At 36.2% G+C, this 22,136-nt stretch overlaps 1 protein-coding gene and 1 non-coding gene across 4 annotated transcripts in view; one reads left to right on the forward strand and one right to left on the reverse strand.

Annotated features, from left to right (window-relative positions):
- LOC115450223 overlaps positions 1 to 22,136 on the forward strand; it is a 616,159-nt gene that overhangs the window by 470,741 nt on the left and 123,282 nt on the right. The window lies entirely within an intron of this gene.
- On the reverse strand, positions 11,945 to 12,026 carry Trnal-aag. The gene has a single exon. It is a non-coding gene; the product is annotated as a tRNA-Leu (tRNA).

Consider the following 22,136-nt stretch of genomic DNA (forward strand, 5'->3'; position numbering starts at 1 on the left):
ATAATTGTGTCGACTGTCGAGGGGTAATCATCTCTCGTCAGTCGACATTCTATTGGACCATCCACTTACCATCAGGTGCAGTGACGTCACTTTCTCATGCCCTTATAAAAAATAACAATAAAAAATCAAACCAAAAAACAATTTTAAATAATACTCTATAAAAAAAAACAAATAAAAAATCACCCTTCAAACCGCCCCCTATAAAAAACTACAACTGTCCAACAGTTTCCGTTGCACACCCCTTAACACCCACAAAAATAATAAAAAAAATATTTAAAGCCGCTAAAGAAACACTCCCTTGTAACGTATAGTTTGACATTAGGACAGATGCGTGAGCGCGAGGTTGGTCATTCGTAACGTTATTTTTACATTGTTACAAGCTTCATTGGTAATTATCAGTGGCGAAGCTATACAGTGCCACTAATAGACATAATAAGACTTAACATCTCAAGATGGCGAGCGCAGTGGAATACGAAACAGTACTTTGTAATTCAAGGTGTTGGATGGTGTTTCTACTGTTTATGTCGTATCGCTCACCAACCGGCGAACGGCAAGCTCGTCTCAACATTCCAAGCAATAAAAAAACTTCCGTTATTATCTTGTGATTGATATTAAATTTGCTAAATTTGAGGTCACTATTTGTATTACTACCTACCCTGTACAAACAAGCGTGAACTTTAGTATATTGTTATTTACGATACAATAGAATCGAGTGATAATAAAAATACTTTAGACCAAAATAATGATACCATTTGGCTAGAGATAGGTTTAAAAAAAAAACTCATCGCTAAATTGCCCGTTTTAAAACCCAAACACCGTTTTATTATGCCATTTCCACTAGAAGTGAAATCTCATAAGCCGTGACACTATTCAATAAAACGTTATACCGAACGCTATAAAAATAACGGTTTTATGTCGATAAAAAAAAGCGCGTTATCGATGTATTCCGTTGCGCCTTCGTGTGGAAAATGAAAACTAAATAAAACTGGGCCCGCGCTCCGTCGTCAAATATTGTCAGAAGGGCATCTGCTATCAAAACTTTACGCCGGTCCTCACGGGACGGCGATGTGTGGAGGCTGGATACGTTATTTGTCTCGTATTTTTACGATAAATAAACTCTTTCATCGTTTTTCGCTTGTCTCAACACTGTTTTATTAAAATAAATATAAATTGATTCGAAATATTTGAAAAAAGAACGCGATTAAATTATATTTGAATTCCACTGCTGTTTATTAATTTAATTTTCAAATTTCGAACATTTGCTGCGGATTAGAGGGCAGGTGAGTAAAATTATTAGATCTAGCCTTCATAATAACGTATTCAATTATGATATTTAATGGATTTACATTAATTATGAAATTATAAGCGTTGGAATTATATCAAGCTATTATATTAATTGTACATAAATAGAGATAAAAAGCATTTATTATTATATTTTTTAATCTTACTTATTTTATCCGAGATTTACGAATAAAGAAATATATCGTTATTGTTGCAAAACAATGTTTCTAAGCGTATCGCAGATAATTCGTAAAATGAATTTTCTGACCGTACAAAAGGGTTGCTTGATGTTTTTCTTTCATTCGCGACCAATTGAACAGAGAATAACTTGGAGTCTGAACGGAATTGTTCAGAAATGGCGTGTATTTTATGAATGTTTTCTTTCTTCCCCGCGGATTCAAATATTTTAATTGTAAATTTATTGAAAATTATGTTATGAAAATTAAGTTTAGTGTATTTTGAATTATTTAGAACCTGGACTTTAACTTTTATGCTCATATTTATAGTGACGATATATGCATACCGTTCGCCTAGTGGCGAAAGCACTTACTCAACCGGAAACACTTGACCTTTCGGGATGTCAAAAAAAAAAAAAATATACTTTATTTCATGCGCATTAAGGTCGCTCTAACAGTCCTACCAGCTATTGATAAAGACACGGAAAATAAATACGATAATTGCATAATTATAAAAGTTTAGGTCATTAGAAGTAATTATGAGCCATGTCTAGTAGATTCCTAATCCACGTTACCACATGTGTTCATTTCCAGTACTGTTTCGAAATTGACGTCAATTCTTTCTGACAATGTTTTTCCTCGACTTGACATATTGGATTTATCGTCTTGGATCATTATATAGATATATATCATCATCCTCGTGTAAGTGATGGGTTGATGCGAATGGGACTGTGTATTGAGTGTTCCTAGCTGAATTTTTGGCTACAGCCGCCAATCTCAACGGAGCTCAGCCAAATACGCAGGAGATAAAGTGCAAGTGTGTAGGCAGTACACAAGCACTCTCTGTTCCTTCACTCTCATGGTCCGATGAGACGGTAATTCGACATGATTGGAGAGAGATGAGGTACAGGAAGAACGGCTTTACGTGCTTTCCGAGATCCGGGGGTATCACAGCCAACTTCCTGACTCCGAGCTGTGACTGATTATTTTAAGATGGAAAACCAAGTCACAATTATTTTGACCCGACCCGGGATTCGAACCCAGGACCTCAGCGCAGTAGTCCTAACGTGTATAAATACAACTACGCCACCGAAGCAGTCTGTGTTTTAGCGACCATCTATAAGGAAAGGCCAGGCAAAGGTCTTCCACGCTGAACGGCTAATAAGAGCTGCTACCTTACAATTCAAATTTCTGTTATTTATTTATTTATTAAATATAATCTTACAGGAGTTACACCCAATGCGATTATATTTACATTGTCATATTATAGCCAATTCAGATACAGATAGTTATGTGTAGTTATTTCATATGGTCGATACATTATTAGTTAGAGTTTCTATAGCTACCCATATGAATTCCGTCAGTGTACAATTAAAGATGTCTATGTTCCGCCCAACTTCATTAATTATGTTTATGGCTCTTAGCACTGGAGCGAATCGGGCAGTCTTAGTGCGCGTCAACGGGACTTCGAGTAGCCTCTCTCTTACATTGATTCGCAACAATACAATTGATATGTGTATGTATGGGTGAAAGAACTTGATAAAAATGATTTTAAAATCCTAAATAGTAAATAATGTACGTTGTGGGTGTGAGTTATTGAATATTTATGTACATTTGAATGCCGTTATTGTCACATATCGTAAATGATATATTAGTCTCCGTTCGGTTTCACTTTGTGCGCGCGAGATTTATTTAACTTGTTTCTGAGTTGACGTCTTCTGAATCAGGCTGGATTTGAGAATCGGCTTGTGTATTTGTCTAGACGCATATTCATGCTTTGAACCCTACAGAGGTAGGCAGAGGTGGAATTCGTGCACTGACATTCTGCCGTGTGTATTCCGTTCCATGTATAGGGCGCCTGTAGATATATCAGGCACGAAATCCAGACTCCAGGATGATGCTGAGTAGAATAATCGAATATCACTTTGCCAGAGATTAGTGCGTGCAAACAAAAGCGATTTATTTAACTTCAAATAATTCAATAGATTAATTATATTTCGAAATCAAACTCGCGCCAATTTCACGATCGATTAAATGCGACGCGCGAGAAATTCGATTATTAATGAAAAAATAATCCAATTAATCGATAATAGGGATGGGTCGCGGTCCGTCTATTTCTGGGTACGGTCGGAATAACAGTTATCAAACTAAATAGTGACCGGGACTAATTTTATGTGCAGCATTTAGTTTCGTTCTGCTGTGCAGGGTCAGTGACGTGGCGAGAACGTGCGCTGTGAAAGAGCCGGCACATGATATCATCGTAGTACAGTCAGCAACAAAAGTGGCTGAACAAATTCAAACCTTCAAAACCTTAGATACCTTAAAATAAAGTAAATCCTTTCCAGTTTATTTTAGTGAAGAAAACATTATAGTTGCTAAGGACGCAAAAGGGTATTGAAATTTTGCATTTGTTAAGCTATTTTTGCTTCTTAAATCTACCACAAAAACTAACATTATAAATAATAAGTTGTCTTATGTTAGTCATTATAAAAAAATAAACCTAAATTTTAACAGTAACACATGTTTCTTTCAATATTGTGTTTATTGAGCGTAAAGATAATTTTGCTTTAAAAACGTGAAGTAATTGTCCCATACCCCCTAACATGGATATCGAACTCTAAATCTTATGATTTACAGTCTATTTTAATATATAGCGAACACACGCATGCCCACTCAAGCGTTACAATAAACACATCTAAGACGTAACGTTTTCGCAACGGCTTTATTGTCAAAAATAGATATCAATTTTACCAAATCGATTACGCGAAGCTTCGTTGAACGCGCGGGCGCCATCTTCATAAACTTTGACAGATAGGGGGAGCCACTTTGTACGTGTAATGTGGAAGATTTGTTTTGACCGGCGTATTTATTGGGTTAAAGTTAATGGATGTTCCTGTGGTTCAGTTGTTTTATTGTCTCTTTGAAATAGTAAATCTTATAAGAAAATGTTTATTTGTTCATATTTTATACGCCATACTGTTTAACGGAATTTGAAGAAACTTTATTGTTTGCTTATATGTGAGAATGTTATGGGTATACAATTAGCTTGCAGTATAAGACGCGCGCGCTGATACAAAAGATATTTTTACTCCGGAGTGCTATAGGCTATTTTTTTATCCCGGAAGATACAGTTCCACGCGGGCCAAACCGTAGGAAAAAGCCAGTGTCTAATATTTTATATTAGTAATTATATGTTATGAAATGATATTTAAAACCTCATTTCGTGAAGCAAACTGTGAAGTTATTTTCTTTAAAATATAATAATAGAAATATCAGCCCTGTATTATATATTGTCTCACTGTAGGGCACAGGCCTCTTCTACTAACAAGAGGGATTAGGCTTTAGTACACCACGCTGGCCTAGTGCGGATTAGTAGACTTCACACACCCTCAAAATTTCTATAAACAATTTCTCAGGTATGCAGGTTTCCTCACGCTGTTTTCCTTCACCGTTAAAGCAAGCAATAATTCACAAAGAATACACACATCATTTTTAGAAAAGGCAGAGGTGTGTGCCATTGGGTTTTGAACCTGCGGACGTTCGTCTCGGCAGTGCGTTCCACACCCAACTAATCTATCGCCGCTTATATCCATCGTCGTATCGAGCACAAATTCCAATCCCAACTCAGGTATGTTGCAAAACTGTAAAATAAGTTTCATTAAACAAAAAAAATGTTATCTCACCTACATTATAAAAAACAAACGTAAACGTAAAAATATTCACCTTTAATCCAATTTTATGCAACATAATAAAAGCATTAGTTAAATAATCCGAAAATGTTTTTTCCCATTTTTCTTCGTGTGATGGGATTTTGTAAAAATAACACGGTGAGTCTACGTCAGTCAATCTGTCTATTAAAGAGAGAGTTCTGTAGTCCGCATTTAGCTGAGTGTAAAGTGATTGTTTCGAAGAAAATAGCTTATAATCGGATAAAAGGTACTCTATATGCGATTAATGTAAGCACAGTTTTGATGTTTCGCTTTGAATCAGTTTTAAAATTCTTTGAAATCAAGTTTATGAGTTTACTCGTAGTGGAATGTATTTTATATAAGCCCGGATAGCGACCACTGTATACAAGGTATTAAAACCCGCCATAGTGGCCCAGGTAAGTGTCGCGTTCCGGGATCACCCTGTATATGTCCGGTACCAACTAACCGGCATAATAGTGTCGACTGCCGACGGGTAATCATCTCTTGCCAGTCGACATTGTATTGGATACCACTCCATTTATATTGTGGCAGTGGAGTAACTGTGCCTGCTGGTATAAAAAAATGTTACACCAATTTTGAGCATATGAAATGTAAGTCGTATTTCTTTAATTCGAAGTGTATGGCAAAGTTCCTAAACCTCGTAAAGCTTAGTGCTTCGGTAATTCAAACTGACTGCGGTAAACTTATGTCTAAGTAATTTTGAACTGAAAACTAATTAACTAAATTAATAATAACACATTAACGTGTACATTGAGAGCTTTAAAGGCGTATAAATAGAGTTCATTTTATTTTCATCGACGCATCATTAATTTTTAACGCGTGTGATCAATCACTCGGCACCAATATCTGGACTTACCCTACAAATGACATGTTTGTCCGTTGTACATAATATCAATCAGCTCCCTTATCTTTTGGCCTCGGTCGGCCTTACAATGAAAATATTAGGGCCAAGCGACGCGTCGATCTGATAAATTAAATGTATTTTTATATTCTGGAATGTACATTTTATAATTATTATATTCAATTATGTTTTAAACTTTTAAATATCGAACGGATTAAATTTTAAAATTGGAATACGATAAATAATTTGAATTTTATACAGTTTTACAAATACTGCAAATGATATGTAATTAAATTATTATTTTACGCTTAATTTATTCCGTGAAATTTGAATTTGGATTATCCAATAATAAAACGTCTGTTACATTGCCAATCACAGAGTTTTATGGTACTTTATACTCAGTTTACATGGTTTGAATGTCCAAAATCCTTTAATAATTCGTGGTGTAGAAAAATGCAGTATAGGGTTTTACGATGTTTGAATTTGAATTTAGTATTATTAATCGATGCTGTTTATACGGTATTGAAAAATAACATAATTTGCATTGAAAAATGTTTTTATGATATCTATGTTCATAAAGTAATAAAAATAGTAACATCTAATAAGATATTTTTATCAATAAAGTAAAAAATAATTTACGCGAAAATGTTTGATGTAGTGCTCCCATTGAAATAGCATTAATAACAAAAGAATAGCGTCAAGAAATATTTTAAGAATGATTGATTTAAACTGGCTTTTGACATTTTCTTTTTATAAAAATACAGTATTTCACGTCGAGTATTAATATAAAAACCACAATTCCCAAATGGCTATCAGCTTTCAACGGTTTTTTTCACGTGACGTGTGTAAAGTGCCTCAGATATAATAAATCATATCAATCAAAGAGGTTTCATCCCTTTCGATTGGGAATACGCGACACATACTCTTTTAATGCATGTGGTTGGATATCCGAAAATACTGTTTGGGTTATCGTCAATAATAGTACATTAAATTTTAACTTTAAGTTCATAACAGTAAGGACCAAAATGCATCTCATAGTATTAAATTGATTTATTAATAGGATTAATATTATTTAATTTTTATTTCTCATCATTAATCTATATATATAAAAATGAATTGCTGTTCGTTAGTCTCGCTAAAACTCGAGAACGGCTGAACGGATTTATCTTATCTTGGTCTTGAATTATTCGTGGAGGTCTAGGGAAGGTTTAAAAGGTGAGAAAAATTCGAATAATTGCCGGGAAAATCATCAAAACAGCATTTTTCTATTTCCCATACAAACGTTTTCTAACTAATACGTAGAGTCAATTTGAGCTTTATTGCTATTGTATAAAGTTCACTGTTGTCTAAGCAATGTAGGTGTGTTCCTAACATCAAAGCAGTGTGCGTTGGAGCACAGAATATAATAATGTAATATCGCGTTCTGAAACTCAACAAAAGTGATATCGCGGACCCGACTAAATTGAACAGTCACAAAATTTAATATATCATTAGTTATTTGGTTGGCTTCACGATATTATTTCTTTTGTTTTACTTTAAAATGCATGTTTTCGTTATGGACAATTTTTAAGCTACTTTTGCATATCTTCTGTACATGAAATATATTTCCAAAATAACTGGGGGTGATTAGGGATCGATACTGATGCCAAAAATGCAATTAGTAAAATTTTTGTCTGTCTGTCTGTATAACCGTTATAGAAACAAAAACTACTCGACGGATTTTAACTTAACTTGGTACAATTATTTTTCATACTCCTGAGCTGGTTATAGTATACTTTTCATCACGCTACAATTAATAGGAGCATAGCAGTGATGGAAAATGTTGGGAAAACGGGAGAAGTTACTTCATTTTTTAAGCTTCCGTCATTTCGTGTGCAACCTTAATGGTTAAAAGTTCCTTCGATTTCACCAGGATCCCATCATCAGACCCTGATCGGACAATCGGACCACCTGCATACCACCATACATTAAAAAAACATCCCGACAAATTGAGCACCTCCTCCATTTTTGAAGTCCGAAATCCACGCGGGCGAAGCTGCGAGCGGAAGCTAGTTATTAATAAAATTATAAAAGTCATTCAAATATAACTTACTGTGTTTTCATAATTCCCACCGTATTTTTATCCACCCGGCAGTCAAAGGAATCGAAACTAAACAGCCCCATCTGTCACATTAATATAATTTTAATTCGAACAGCTCCCGCCAACCGCGTAACGAGCACATCTGAGATCTAATATCTATAAAGAGTGGTTACACGCAAGCTCTGCAACGCACATGTCATAATGAAATATAAACAACGCCCCCGCCATATTCAGTTGATTTAGGCGCAAAACAAACATGTTCCGTGTGGGACCTTTAGATTAGGATGGGGTATTGTTGACCCTAAGGGCCCAACTGCACGGTGCAGTCGGTTTTACAAAATTATGTTTGCGGTCGTGTGGCGCTAGTGGCGACTTGGGAGTTTAAAATGAAAAGCAATTATTATACGGGGCGTTATTTTAGAAATGTTATAGAGTATAAAACGTAAAGATTTTAGCATCACGTTCAGTTTCATACAATATATTTATTTTACTTAATTAACTAATAATTTAACTTCAATCAATGCGATAATTTTTTTTCTTTTTATTAATTTATTTAAAAGCCGAATGTAATGCAAGAGCAGTTCAGGAAAATATGCACTCATTTCGATGTTTATAAATGTATGCGGTATAGTTATGGTGTTTCGCCACACGCATAGATAAGTTTGTTATCGTTCATGGGGGAACAGAAGCGGTGTTTTGGCATTATTTTATGTGTTTATGCCGTACTTTGCTTAATAGGCTTATTGCTGTGCTTTGTTTGATATGTATTAAAGTGTATTTCTGGTTAGCACGTATAAATTACAGAAACTATCGGATACTCTTTCCATAAAATATTTTAGTTTGATTTAATATTTGGCGAAAACATACTAATGGGCAGTGCATTTCGCGGTCATATTAGTATATTAAATTTATTAATAATATAATATATAATATCAGCTCTGTATTATATACTTGCCCACTGCTGAGCACGGGCCTCCTCTACTACTGAGAGGGATTAGGCCTTAGTCCACCACGCTGGCCTAGTGCGTGTTGGTAGACTTCTCACACCTTCGAAATTCCTATAGAGAACTTCTCGGATGTGCAGGTTTCCTCACGATGTATTCCTTCACCGTTAAAGCGAACGATAAATTCACAAAGAATACACACATGATTTTTAAGAAAAGTCAGAGGTGTGTGCCCTTGGGATTTGAACCTGCGGACATTCGTCTTGACAGACCGTTCCACACCCAACTAGGCTATCGCCACTTGTTTAAATTTATTATTATATTTAAAAAAATCTTATTAGAATTGGAGCAATTTCTCGTTGTAAGTATATGTTATTATGCTATGTTTTACTCGAAATATTTGCATTACATCGAAACTACGTGTTCCACCGAAAACACGTCATCACCTACATCAAGATACCTCGTAAACACAGCTCCCCGGTAATGGACACACAATTCCACAGCGCAGGGGCGCCGATGACTGCGGTTTGGTCATCAGACGTACGTACTCGCAAACAGTAGTGGTGCCGGTGGTGGACAATTTCGCACGCCGTTATGCGGTCTCTAATGGAATTTGTACGCGTGCATCTGGCAGTCTGGGATCTTATCGTATTCGGATCGCTGGGTACAGTTATGGACGGTGATGACGTTTCGTGTAACGGTTTTCAATTTTGAAATTAGAATTTTATGTTTTTTTTTTCTTTTTTAATTCCTTCTTTCGCGGATGTGGCCAGAATTATTTCTTTGTGTTCCTTTTTTATGCCTTCTATAACCGTAAATTATTACGACTTAACTCGATATAAGTATAAAGAAAATAAAAAACGTTTAAAAAGAACTTGTTGAATAAAAAATTAAATTAAAAAAAACCGAGCTTTAAACTCAAAATTTTCGTCTAATATACCTATGACCTACGTATAACTTGATAATCTCGGCCCGAAATTAAATTAATATCGTAAACCGTTCACAATGGACGATAAATTTACTAAAATACGGTGCGTGCGAGCGACGCCTTTTTCAAATTTCATCCCGAATTTAATCCGAAAACATAGTCCAATCCTTTTTTATAAGCAATATAAATTAGATTTTACGAGAGGCTCATTAAAAAGGTCAATAAAAGCAACGCTACTGTCAGATGGGATCGATTTTGGAATGTACCCTCCAGTTTAATAAGATGCCTCGTTTGTAATAGTATCATTTGTTTTCTGTTTATAGTTTATAATAAACGTTAGTACGGCTTTTCATTTGGGATTTGATTGTGTGTTTGTAAAATTGGGGTCTGTATCTCACTCTAAAACTGACACAAATCTGTATAATACCTTTTCTGACTGTTTGTGTTATCGATTTTCACAAGATGTACTGAACGGTTTTTTATGAATTTTCTACTGGAAACTTGAAATGGGGGTCCACTTATCTAGTTTGATAGTAAAGTACTAAAGTGTTGGCTTGGCTTCACTTATCAATGTAGGCAGATTTGATAGGGGGCGTAGGAGGCTCGCTGACCCGTACACAATCCCTTGCAATGTCATGGCGGTAGTTGTAATGCACATTCTTTACAAAACCTAAAAAGGTCCATCGGAACCAGCACAATTTTGAAAGGTCTATGAAAAAAAACGTTTGGAAACCTCTGTCCTAAACCGTCCAACACATAAACAGTCAAGCATTAGACCCCTTAAGGCAACAGATTTTATGCAAAACAGTCGAACTAGTGGAATATGCAAACATTCGCGTTGATGGCACAATTTTCATGCAAATACAACCGGGGTTAAGCAGGTGACGATGCGCGGCGACAAAGGGTTGAAAACGGCCGCGGTGCGCATTTACGGGTTGTGGCGAACGGGCCGAATCGGAATATTCAGCCCCTTATGAATCCAAAAGTGTAGATACTTTTGAGGGTTAATTAGGTGTGTTTATTTATTTAAGCAAATTGATGTTCTATATTCAAATAAGTCGTGTTGAATGGGCGTCGAAGCGTGATGACAGGGTTGATTTGCGTGAAATAGTCAAAGACGGCCTAGCACGGATGCTTGGGGTATAATAGACCGCAGATGTTAATGTGGCTTTCTGTGCAAGGTTTTGCATGTGTCAATTAATCCGTGTATGGATGGGAGATGGTAACAAGTATAATTTAGAAAATTGTAGAAGGTTAATTCTATTCAGTGACACTGTTTTGTTTAGCAAATAAATGTGTTTAACGCCCGGTAGAAATATAGATCATGCTGTATTTTAATAATGCTATACAATAGAACACTGTACAGATACAACGAATGAACGAATGGTTGAATGAATGATTGACCGAATGAACGAATGACTGACCGAATTGGCCGATATAATATTTCACCGGCGCATCCGTTGTTGTAATTATGCAAGCCCGGTGTCCGACGATTGGTCATTGTTCGGCCATTAATGAGATTTCGCTCGGCATTGTTGTGCGGTTCCCGGTTCGCGATACAGTGCCCATGTGGGACATTAATACGTACTGTTGTGGGTGACGGTGTTAGTCATGGTTTTTCATTCATTTCTATTCATCAAGGTCTTTTTATACTTCTACTGTGATAACTACTATCTTAATAATGATTTCTTATGTTTATACTTCTACATAGATATACAACTAGTTTTCGGATTTAATCGCGGTTTTCTATATTTACAGATTTGAAGACTGCATGTAATACAAAACACCGCGATAAATATCAAAACTAGTTGAATTTAGATACTATAGTCATTTTTTTACTATTTATAACATTGGGGTTTTCTGCTTTGTATCAGGAAAAGAAAAGGGAAAAGACGTAATAGAATTGTTGTTTGTATAGTAAGAAGAATTAAGAACAGTTTAAATGTGGTGGTTTTGTTCTTTCAGTCGGTAATTAGCAAAAATCTGGCAGCGATGGGATTCGAACCCACGCCTCCGAAGAGACTGGTGCCTTAAACCAGCGCCTTAGACCGCTCGGCCACGCTACCCTTGGAGAGCGGATTCTAAAGAGACGAAATACTCTTGTCAATGTAATTTCTGGTCGTGTGCCAAATTTTTGATAGGCCTATTAAAACATCGCCTCGGTTCAATACGTTAAAATAGAAAACACAACTGAAAATATTTTGTGTAAAAATAATAAATATCAGTAAGAAATTATGTATTACATGAATGAAGAAGAAAATCAAACTAATTTTACACCAAGAATGATTCCCTTGAAGTGTTCTATTTTCAATTTTTTTGATATCAAATCGTTCTTTCATTCATTCATGCACCAATCAACAAATCACGCCGTTCAACACTCGACAGTCTAAACGCAAACACGGCAGCCGCCATTCGGCACAGATTCGTTTGCAATAATTCTATTGTCATTATCATTCGATGCAGTCCGCAGTCTGCACAATCTGTCGTGTGATTTCCTGCACATGTCTAGGTGACGTCGTATACGATACGGTTCAAATCATTCGCTCCAACATTCACTCTAATCTAATTTCAGTTTATTGGCCAGTAGTTTTTAGGTTAAATAAGTACGTAAATATAGAAATTCGTTAAATCAATAAGCCACGATTACAATTTAATTTAATTTTATTCATTCGTTCATTCAGTCGGTCGTTTATTGTATAATGCATGCAATTATGTATGCGCTAATACACAATCTAAAACAATATCAAATGTTGAAAATTAGTTTGCTATAATTCCATTATTATTAGTTCGATGCAGTCAACGCGCTAGAGTTCGGGACAATCCGTAGCTCCGTTCAGACATCATGACCCACGATGACGTAACGGTGCCGTCACGACAACATCATATAACAATATAGTATGTATAAAAAAAAACATATGTAGATGTAACAGTGTTATTCTACCGAGGGTAGACAGAAATTTATAAACTCAACCTTAATATCAGCCCTGTATTATATACCGTCCCACTGCTGGGCACGAGCCTCCTCTACTACTGAGAGGGATTAGGCCTTAGTCCACCACGCTGGCCTAGTGCGGATTGGTAGACTTCATACACCTTCAAAATTCCTGTAGAGAATTTCTCAGGTATGCAAACTCAACCTTACTTACTTCAAAATGTCTGACGTCAATAAATAAAGCCATGATGCTATAAATGCCGAAGGCTGAAGAGACGATTGACCTAACCTATTTATAAATGTTCTTCATTCAAAATTCGAATCCTTTTATAATTCGAATCGGTCCCAATTTTCAGTTGTAAAATTTTGACAATACACAATGAACGAATGAGTGAATGGAAAAAGAATTTAACCAAAGCAATCATTTTCACAATAACCCATAAAATATATTAAAAGTAGAGTAAATTTTAACCGTTGCTGCATCTGTGTTAACTGACCTGTGAACGACTAGCGAACTGGATGTTGAAATATAGATTATACAATGTATGAACGTGGACTTCGTATAGTGGTTTTGGAACGAACAATGACATTATAATAGGGTCTTTAGATGCTTCTATTAAGGTCGAAAATCATGAGATTTTCTGTGAAAACAATAACTAGTATATTACTGGTGGTAGGATATATTTTGCATCCGCTTGGATAACGGCAACCGTACACTAAATATTAAAACCCGTCATAGTGGCTGATATAAGTCTATCACGTTCTGGAATCAGCCTGTGAGTATCCGGTTCCAACAGGCCGGCATAATTGTGTCGATTGTCGAGGGTTCATCAGCCCTCGTCAGACTATAGGCTATCTTTTAACCCCGGAAAATATTTATCCCGGAAAACGGTTCCACGCGGGCGGAGCTGCTGCCAAAAGATAATTGTGCATTAAAATGACATTTGCATGAAATAAAAATATATATCTCTATGGTCATATGTGAATGAATGAATCCCTCCTAGCCGAATTTCGGCCACGGCGGCCAATCTCAACGGGGATCAGCCAGGTACGCAGGAGATATTATAGTGCACAAGAGTGTGCGCAATATACAGGTGAACTCTCTGTTCCTTCACTCTCATAGTTCGATGAGACGGCAATCCGACATGACCGGAGAGAGATCAGGCGCAGGACCAACGGCTTTTACGTGCTTTCCGAGGCACGGGGGTATCCACACCGCCAACTTCCTGACTCCGAGCTGCGACTGAGTAATTTTTAAGATGGAAAAACCAAGTCACAATTATTTTGGCCCGACCCGGGATTCGAACCCAGGACCTCAGTGCGGCAGTCATACTTGTACCGTGTACACTTACAACTACGCCACCCAGGCAGTCATATGTAAGAGTACGCCTGGGTAGGTATGATCGCAATGTCTATTTCTGCCTTCAAGCAGCAGTGTGTAGTCACTGTTGTGTTCCGGTTTGAAGTACATTGTAGCCAGTGTAACTACTGGACATAATAAGAGATTAACATCTCATGTCTCAGGATGGCGAGCGCAGTGGAATATTAAACAATACTTTGTAATTTAAGGTGTTGGATGGTGTTTTTACTGTTTATGGGCGATCGTATTGCTTACCATCAGGCGAACGGCAAGCTCGTGTCGTCATTCATAACAATATGAAAAAAAACACTGAATGAAATCGTTTTTTCCGTCCGTCCATCTTCATAGAAGTACCGATTTACAATTAACGCATTCCGCGGGGCGACGATACGGTGCCGGCAATCGGTTTAAATCGTACGAAATACGCCGCCAAGCGATTTGTGTTGCCATAAATATGGTGGGAAATTGGGGACTGGTCGAATATTTAGGGAGTGTTTCGAATAAAGGTGGAAATGAGTGTTATAAATAAGGATATAGTTTGTTTGTCGGAGCGCGCGAATCTCAGGAACTACTAAACAGATTTGGAATTTTCACTAATAGAAATCTACATTACTCCTGAGTGCTATGGTGCGGTCCAATAGAATGTCGGAGAGATGATTACCCCTCGGCAGTCGACACAATTATGCCGGCCTGTTGGAACCGGATATATACAGGCTGATCCCGAAACGCGACATATTTACATAGGCCATTGTAGCGGATTTTAGCACCTTGTGTATGGTGGTCGCTATCCAGTCGGATATAAAATATCTCCTACCACCAGCAAAAATGTAATCAATTCTTTCAATATATTTCCGAAATCTGACCACACTCATGTGGACCTATACCAACTCCCCACTGCATACAAATACTGTGATTTATTCGCCCAAGCCCCTCGCCTTACGTCCTCGTATACCAGCCACGATCAATTTTAGTATCATTCTACGTATGGTAAACGATGCACGAATTGGAAAAATGTCTATCAAATATATTTGTACAACGCGAGTCGAGCAAGTCACTCTCCTGATAAGCGATTGCCAATAAATATGTTACTCGCCACAGTAGTCCACGTGTGTCGCGTTCCGGGATCAGTCTGTATAATAATAAGACTTAACACTGCCTCATATGTCCAGTAGTTACACTGGCTACAATGTCCTTCAAACTGGACACAACAGTGACTACACACTGTTGCTTGGCGGGAAAAATAGTCATTACAGTGGTGCCTACCCAGGCGGACTCTCACATATGAGAGACCTACCAACATTAACAATTTTAAACACACGCAATTTATAAAGTTTCAGCATACAAATGCATGTCCTGAAAACTGAATACAGAACTTCACAATCCACAACTTCATACCAGCACTACACAATAAGACGATCAAAATGAATACCTAATGAAGTTCCTACAATCATTGCCTACATTAACAAAAGCAGTATGGAGACCATAAATAAAGCAAATTCAAATTGCCTCCATTTAACCAACATAATAATTCTGCCAGTAAATTAGTTCGATTCCGTTGTGGGAACAAGTTAATGACTTTATAAATTGTATACATACATCATGATTAGGTGCACCAATTCGACTGATTATCTAGGACAGTATTTCGAAGTTATTTAATAAATCTACATTCCAGTGACGAAGGGTCCATTTAACCCAGTGTTTCACAACCGTTTTTAGGCCATGCCACTTAACATTTTTTAAATTATTATGCACCCCATACATAATTTTTAACCATTAAAAATTGTTTTGTTCCCCTAAGAAATATAAATGATAAGTTTTATAAAGAAATCACTATGAACATCGTAAGTAAAATTTCAAAATATATATTGAAAAATTGAAAATTCTGTTTAAATTGTCCCTCTTAAGTATCAAATTGCCCCCCTGTGGGGCGTGGGCCCCAGGCTGAGAAACACTGATATAACCTGATTGCTACCGGCTTCCCTACTTATATAAAAACTAATTATCATCAGAACGTTTTCAATACCGCATATTATTAGTACCTACAAGTTGTGTCGAGTTCCCTTATTTCACTGTCGCCACTGCCGCATCCTTTATGTATTATAGACTAGCATCTGTTCGCGGTTATGCTTGCTTAAAAATACCTTCGCGTCTTTGCAAGCTCTGAGCATTTAAGTATAATTTTGCTTGGTGTTGTCAAAAAAAAAATGTTAATCGAACTATTTATTTAGGAATTAAAAAAGTAGAGTAGATGTTATTAAACAAAGTCCCCGCCGCGTCTGTGTGTTCGTCTGAACGCGATAATTCAAATATAGCGAACCGATTTCGATGAAATTTGATATGAAGATAGTTTGAGACCCAGGGAAGACATAGGCTACATTTTTATCTCAGGAAAAATATGTAGCAGCAGTATTATCCCGGAAAAACTTTCATGCGCGAAATCCAGTTCATTATAATTTAAATAATCGCTTGACATCGTTTCGAAAGTCAAAATTTCGTGTTAACACTATTCAAAGCCCGCCTTTGGCCAACTAATAAATATCCTAAAAAGCCTTAAATTATGGATATCGTAACATGTTTAGCTAGCTCCGATATTAACTCCGCAAATCCTAATGTATGTTGATTAATAAGTCTATCCAAAATTGCTGACGCGATTTCGTTGACATTATAATGATGTCGCGGATGATCGGGTTTTGTAATGCATCCGATAATTGCATGCATATTTATGATTAATCGGGGTACGTCACGGACAGAGTATATTATATATTTTAACTGTTATGGTGTTGTAATATATGTATATAAAAATGAATCCTTATTTCCCTTGGTCACGCCATCACGCGTGAACGGCTGGATCGATTTCACTATTTTTTTTGTTGTGTTTGTTATTATCAGAAAGTTCTTATGAAAGAAAAAAAAACATAATATTGCGTGGAAAATTAGAAAATGTAAGAAAACTTAACGACAATATTAATTTTACATAACTGTCAGTGGTTTGAAATAACTGTCAGCGATCGACAGAATGCGCGCGTGCATACATAGTTAAGACGGGACAACGTCTGTCGGGTCAACTAGTAATAAATAAATATTCACATAAATGGTATATAATAATATCAGCACTGTACTGTCCCACTGCTGGGCACAGGTTACTACTGAGAGGCGTTACACCACGCTGGTCTAGTGGGTATTGGCAGACTTCTTATACCCTCAAAATTGTGTTAGACAACTACTCAGGTATGCAGGTTTCCTTACGATGTTTTCCTTCACTGTTAAAGCAATCGATAATTCACAAAGAATACACACATAACTTGAGAAAAGTAAGAAATTCCTATTCTTGGGATTTGAACCTACGGACAATCGGCCTCGGCAGTCCGTGTCAGTAACTATCACCGCTTTAATGGTATATAGCTATTAAAAATCAAAAGCATTTTTTTCGCTTGGTAGTATTTGAGGTGCGTTGGAAAATATACACACGGGGCGGATACAGAACATCCCTATTTTAAAAGTCGGTTAAAAACCGAAGAAATTTAAAATTTTTATATTTTGTCTCTTAGCAGGTTTTTGATGGACAAGTTTTAATGGTAAACCGAAAAGACTATTAAGTTGACCTTTCGTCATTTTAGACGGTAAACAACGTTTTAATCGTCTCTTAAATATGTCTTGTTTAAATATCTAAGCGACAAATATACCGAAAATGAATTTGTAAATATTTGGAATTGACAGACTTGTCTGCGTTATTTGATCTAGATTTTGTATCTTTTGGCCAATTTTTATATTAGACTTTATTTTGATAAAGTAAATAGATTAATTTTTATGAATTTCCTAATTTTTTCTTTTTATTAGAAAGGTAAATCATAACCTGATAATGTCGCGCTGGTAGATAAATGTTACCAATATTTAACGATTTAGCTAAAATGTCAAACAATAATTACTTAAGAATTTTCTTATTAAAATCAAAACTATATAAAATAGCTTTGTTCATTGTCGCTTAGATATGAGTGGTTTTTAAGCGACGAAATGCAATTTTATTACTACAAAAACTTGATTTTTATTGCAATTAGAACCTTCGCGGAAACATTGTGTGGGCGCACTCCTTATTCACCAGTTCATTTCGCAGAAAAAGCACTAAATGCAAAATCGATTGTTGGAACAATATTCAAATCTTATTGCATTTAAACGTAATGTTTTATTCATATGGCTATGTACTAATATAACACAGAATATTGTGCCCGATTTAAGTTCCTTAGGGGATAAATTTTCCGAAATCTTTACTACTTGTCCAAGTATAATGTATGTAAAATTAAATTCTAGAAACATCTGTATGAATCGAGGGATGTCTGTTAATATAGTAAGAATGTTTTGTTTGTATTTTAGAAATAAAGTCAGTTGCAGAGATCTATCTACATTTTACAATTATACAAATATTTTAATATTAATATGCGTAGATCGGACCGTCAACAGCTAAAATATTTAGTATTTTGTATAATTGTAAAATGTAGGTAGATATTGTTACTTCGACTTTTCTCACGACCAACACCTCAATCCAGCCCGTGTACCAAGTATGCTGCGAAACAATGAAACGAAAAATTAAGAACTGATTTCATGTATTGACAACGTTAATTAAAAAAACAAAAGTGGTGGCCCCAAGGCACGTATATTATGCTCCTGGTCAGACTATAACACGCAAATTAAAAGATTCAAACAATGCAAAAGATACTTAATCAATGGAGATATTAATACAAGGCTAAGAAAATTTGCGAAGAAAGAAAGAAAGATTGATTGAGCTAACCATAGTTTTTAAGGAACTTTAATTTACTACTCATTGTAAGTGGACATCTTGTCTTTAATGAATAAATAAATTCTGTAAACCCAAATTCTCATAGTAATACAATATAAACATCGTCGGCGTGGAGCCTAAAACTATAGAATTTTTGCAGACGTCCAATATTTCAGCTAAATAAAAGGCGATAAATAGGCGGGTAAAAATGCGGAAATAGGGGAGGTTCGGTCCGAGTACCCGACTCACTGTCAGAGGAGTACCTCGGACTTATCGAGCCGTGAAACCTGGTGTTGTTTTTGTTGTAAATATGCTGAGAACGTGATGTTGCAGTCGAGACTTCGATACTCGACACGGCAATAATTTTAATGGATTTTAAATGATTTTAAACTAAGGAGAAAGGTTATCAATGCGTCGTGTTTTTGTGTGTGTAAGATGTTTTAAATGAAACGGGTTGTAATATAATTCTATTTTACGTCTATATATGTTTTTTTTTTATTATTGCTTTGAATAACAAGACTAGCTTGCCGTTCGCCTGATGGTAAGCGATACGACGGTAGAAAAGTTAGATGTGCTGAGTTTTGAATCTGCGGACATTCGTTCCACACCCAACTAGACTATGTTTACTTATATCCATCGTCGTATCGAGCACAAATTCTAATCCTAACTCAGGTATGTTGCTGTAGGCCATCTTCAAACCTAATACATCACGCTAATTAAACAAAGAACCGATAGCGCGAACAGAGCACATACGATTCGACGCAAACACCCGTAGTCCAATTAAAGCACGAAATTGCGTGCCCCGTGTCAACCGCAATGCATACAAACCAAATACAGTGTATTTGTTCCTATCTAATTGGTGTTCCCGTCTTTGGTAAATAATATATTGGTTTTATTCCAGTTTGGGAGTGTATGGAAGCGTTGAATGGAGTTTGATGTTTCTTTTGAATTAGTTAAAGAACTTCCTGAGTGCTATGGTTTTTCCTTCTTTAACTGAGGCTTAAAAAGACTGCTCACCTTACATGAGGCTACTGCTTGGCTGTGCTTCTAGCAATGCAAAGACCATGGGCGGAGGATGCTGCTTACCATCAGGCAGACTGCTTGCTCGTTTGCTTAATAAGGCAATAAAAAAAAATATTCATCCGAACGAATGTGACAGTAAGGTACGTAATACCAAACTAGCTTTAGTAATGAATGTTTGAAGAACTTCAAAAGAACATTCTGGAAGGTATAACCGTAGATATTTTCAGGCCCATTCAGCACATGGCACGCATAAATAGTTATAATATTGTAATCATTCGTTAGTTCATAACCATACAACGTCCGCATCGCATATATCATTTGTTATTATAGCCATTTTTAAGCATATACATCAATCGAAAAGTAGTTTAAAATGTTTTAATAATACAAGCAGGTCTTCGTACAATACCTCAAACACATTCAAATGGTGATTTGTTTATCTGTGGGTCAAATTTCATCTGAAAGCGTTTAGTAATTCCTACGTTAAGTTTTCTGAAACATTTTATTATATTTTACATTAATTATCGTGTGCCGACAATAAAACAGCGACGTCGGATATCGTTCCTTCGTTTAGTTGGCTCCAAACGCCTCTAAATACTAATTTTTAACCGATACTTTTAAGTTTCCCAGCAATATTTTTGAATATCATCGCCAACAAAGAAACTTTAAATAAAGTGTAATGCAGTCAGAATTTATACGCCAAGCCCGCACTCCGAGGGATATGACAAAATTTCTTATAGGAAATGATTTGTTCACGGAAATGAGAACGTGCGAAAATTTCGTTCTGAAAATATAAAAATGTTGGCCAAAAATGGCAACCGTGTTGTGCCTTTTCGGTTTCCATTCTGTCGAATTGTATGGAAATGTTTTTGCGTCTTATTGGTTTTGCTGGTGATAAGATATATTTTGTATCCGCTCGGCTAGCGTCCACCGTACACAAGGTGTTAAAACCCGCCATAGTGGCCCGCGTGTTTGGCGTTCCGTGATCAGCCTGTGTATATCCGATTCTACCATGCCGGTATAATTGTGACGATTGCTGAGGGGTAATCATCTCTTGTTAGTGGACATTCTATTGGATCCCACTCCACTTACCATCAGGTGCAGTGTGCACTTTGCTCTGACTGGATAAAAGAAAAAGAATGGTATTTTGACGTTGGATTTATTGAAGGATTTTGGATTTATTTAGAACTAATGTTTAATGTGATAACTGGATTTATTGAAGGATTTTGGATTTATTTAGAACCAATGTTTAATGTGATAACGTATTGTTAAATGCTAAAATTAACTAAAAAATATTAAATTTATAAATTTTTTGAACGTAGCCAGTCCATAATGGGTTAACAACAATAATATACTACAAAAAGTATGTTAGTAACAGATGAATACTTTTTTAATTAATAAAGTTACACTTAATAATAACTTTGGTGTATTATAACTATTCTCATTTAAAAATTGTTTATACTAGATGAACTTTGAACAGAATCCCGAAGTTGTTAAATTTGCGATATTTTAAACGCCTGTTTCGGCGAAAATTATTTTAACACGTCCACTAATTTTAAAATCTCCCGTCATGTACGCTGAATTATAAATTTAGGGCGGATTTTTCAATCGTCAGATAAAAATATCTATCAAATAACCTGGACCAAAATATTTTTTAATAGTCTACAGTGACCAAGCGTCTAAGCAACCCGATTCCTACCGGCTTCCCTTTTAAGTCTATTTTCGTTTGTCTTTTCTGTAAAATTCGCTACGATGCGTTAACTAAGGCATTTTTTTGCCAAGGGTTACCTTTTGAAGAATTTCACCCGTCGCCACTGATAGTCTAGTTTAATATGCTCGTGTTACATTTTATTCAAAATATAACTCTTTTATTATAAAGTTCGATAAAGTGATCCTACTGCACTGATGGTAAGTGGAGTGGGGTCCAACAGAATGTCGACTGACGAGAGATGATTACCCCTCGACAGTCGACACAATTATGCCGGCCTGTTGGAACCGGATATACACAGGCTGATCGCAGAACGCGACAGTTACGTGGGCCACTATGGTAGGTATTAATACCTTTTCATGGTGGTCGCAATCTTGGCGGATAT

The sequence above is a fragment of the Manduca sexta genome, chromosome 3 (genome assembly GCF_014839805.1).
Source record: "Manduca sexta isolate Smith_Timp_Sample1 chromosome 3, JHU_Msex_v1.0, whole genome shotgun sequence".
Classification (NCBI taxonomy): Eukaryota; Metazoa; Arthropoda; class Insecta; order Lepidoptera; family Sphingidae; genus Manduca; species Manduca sexta.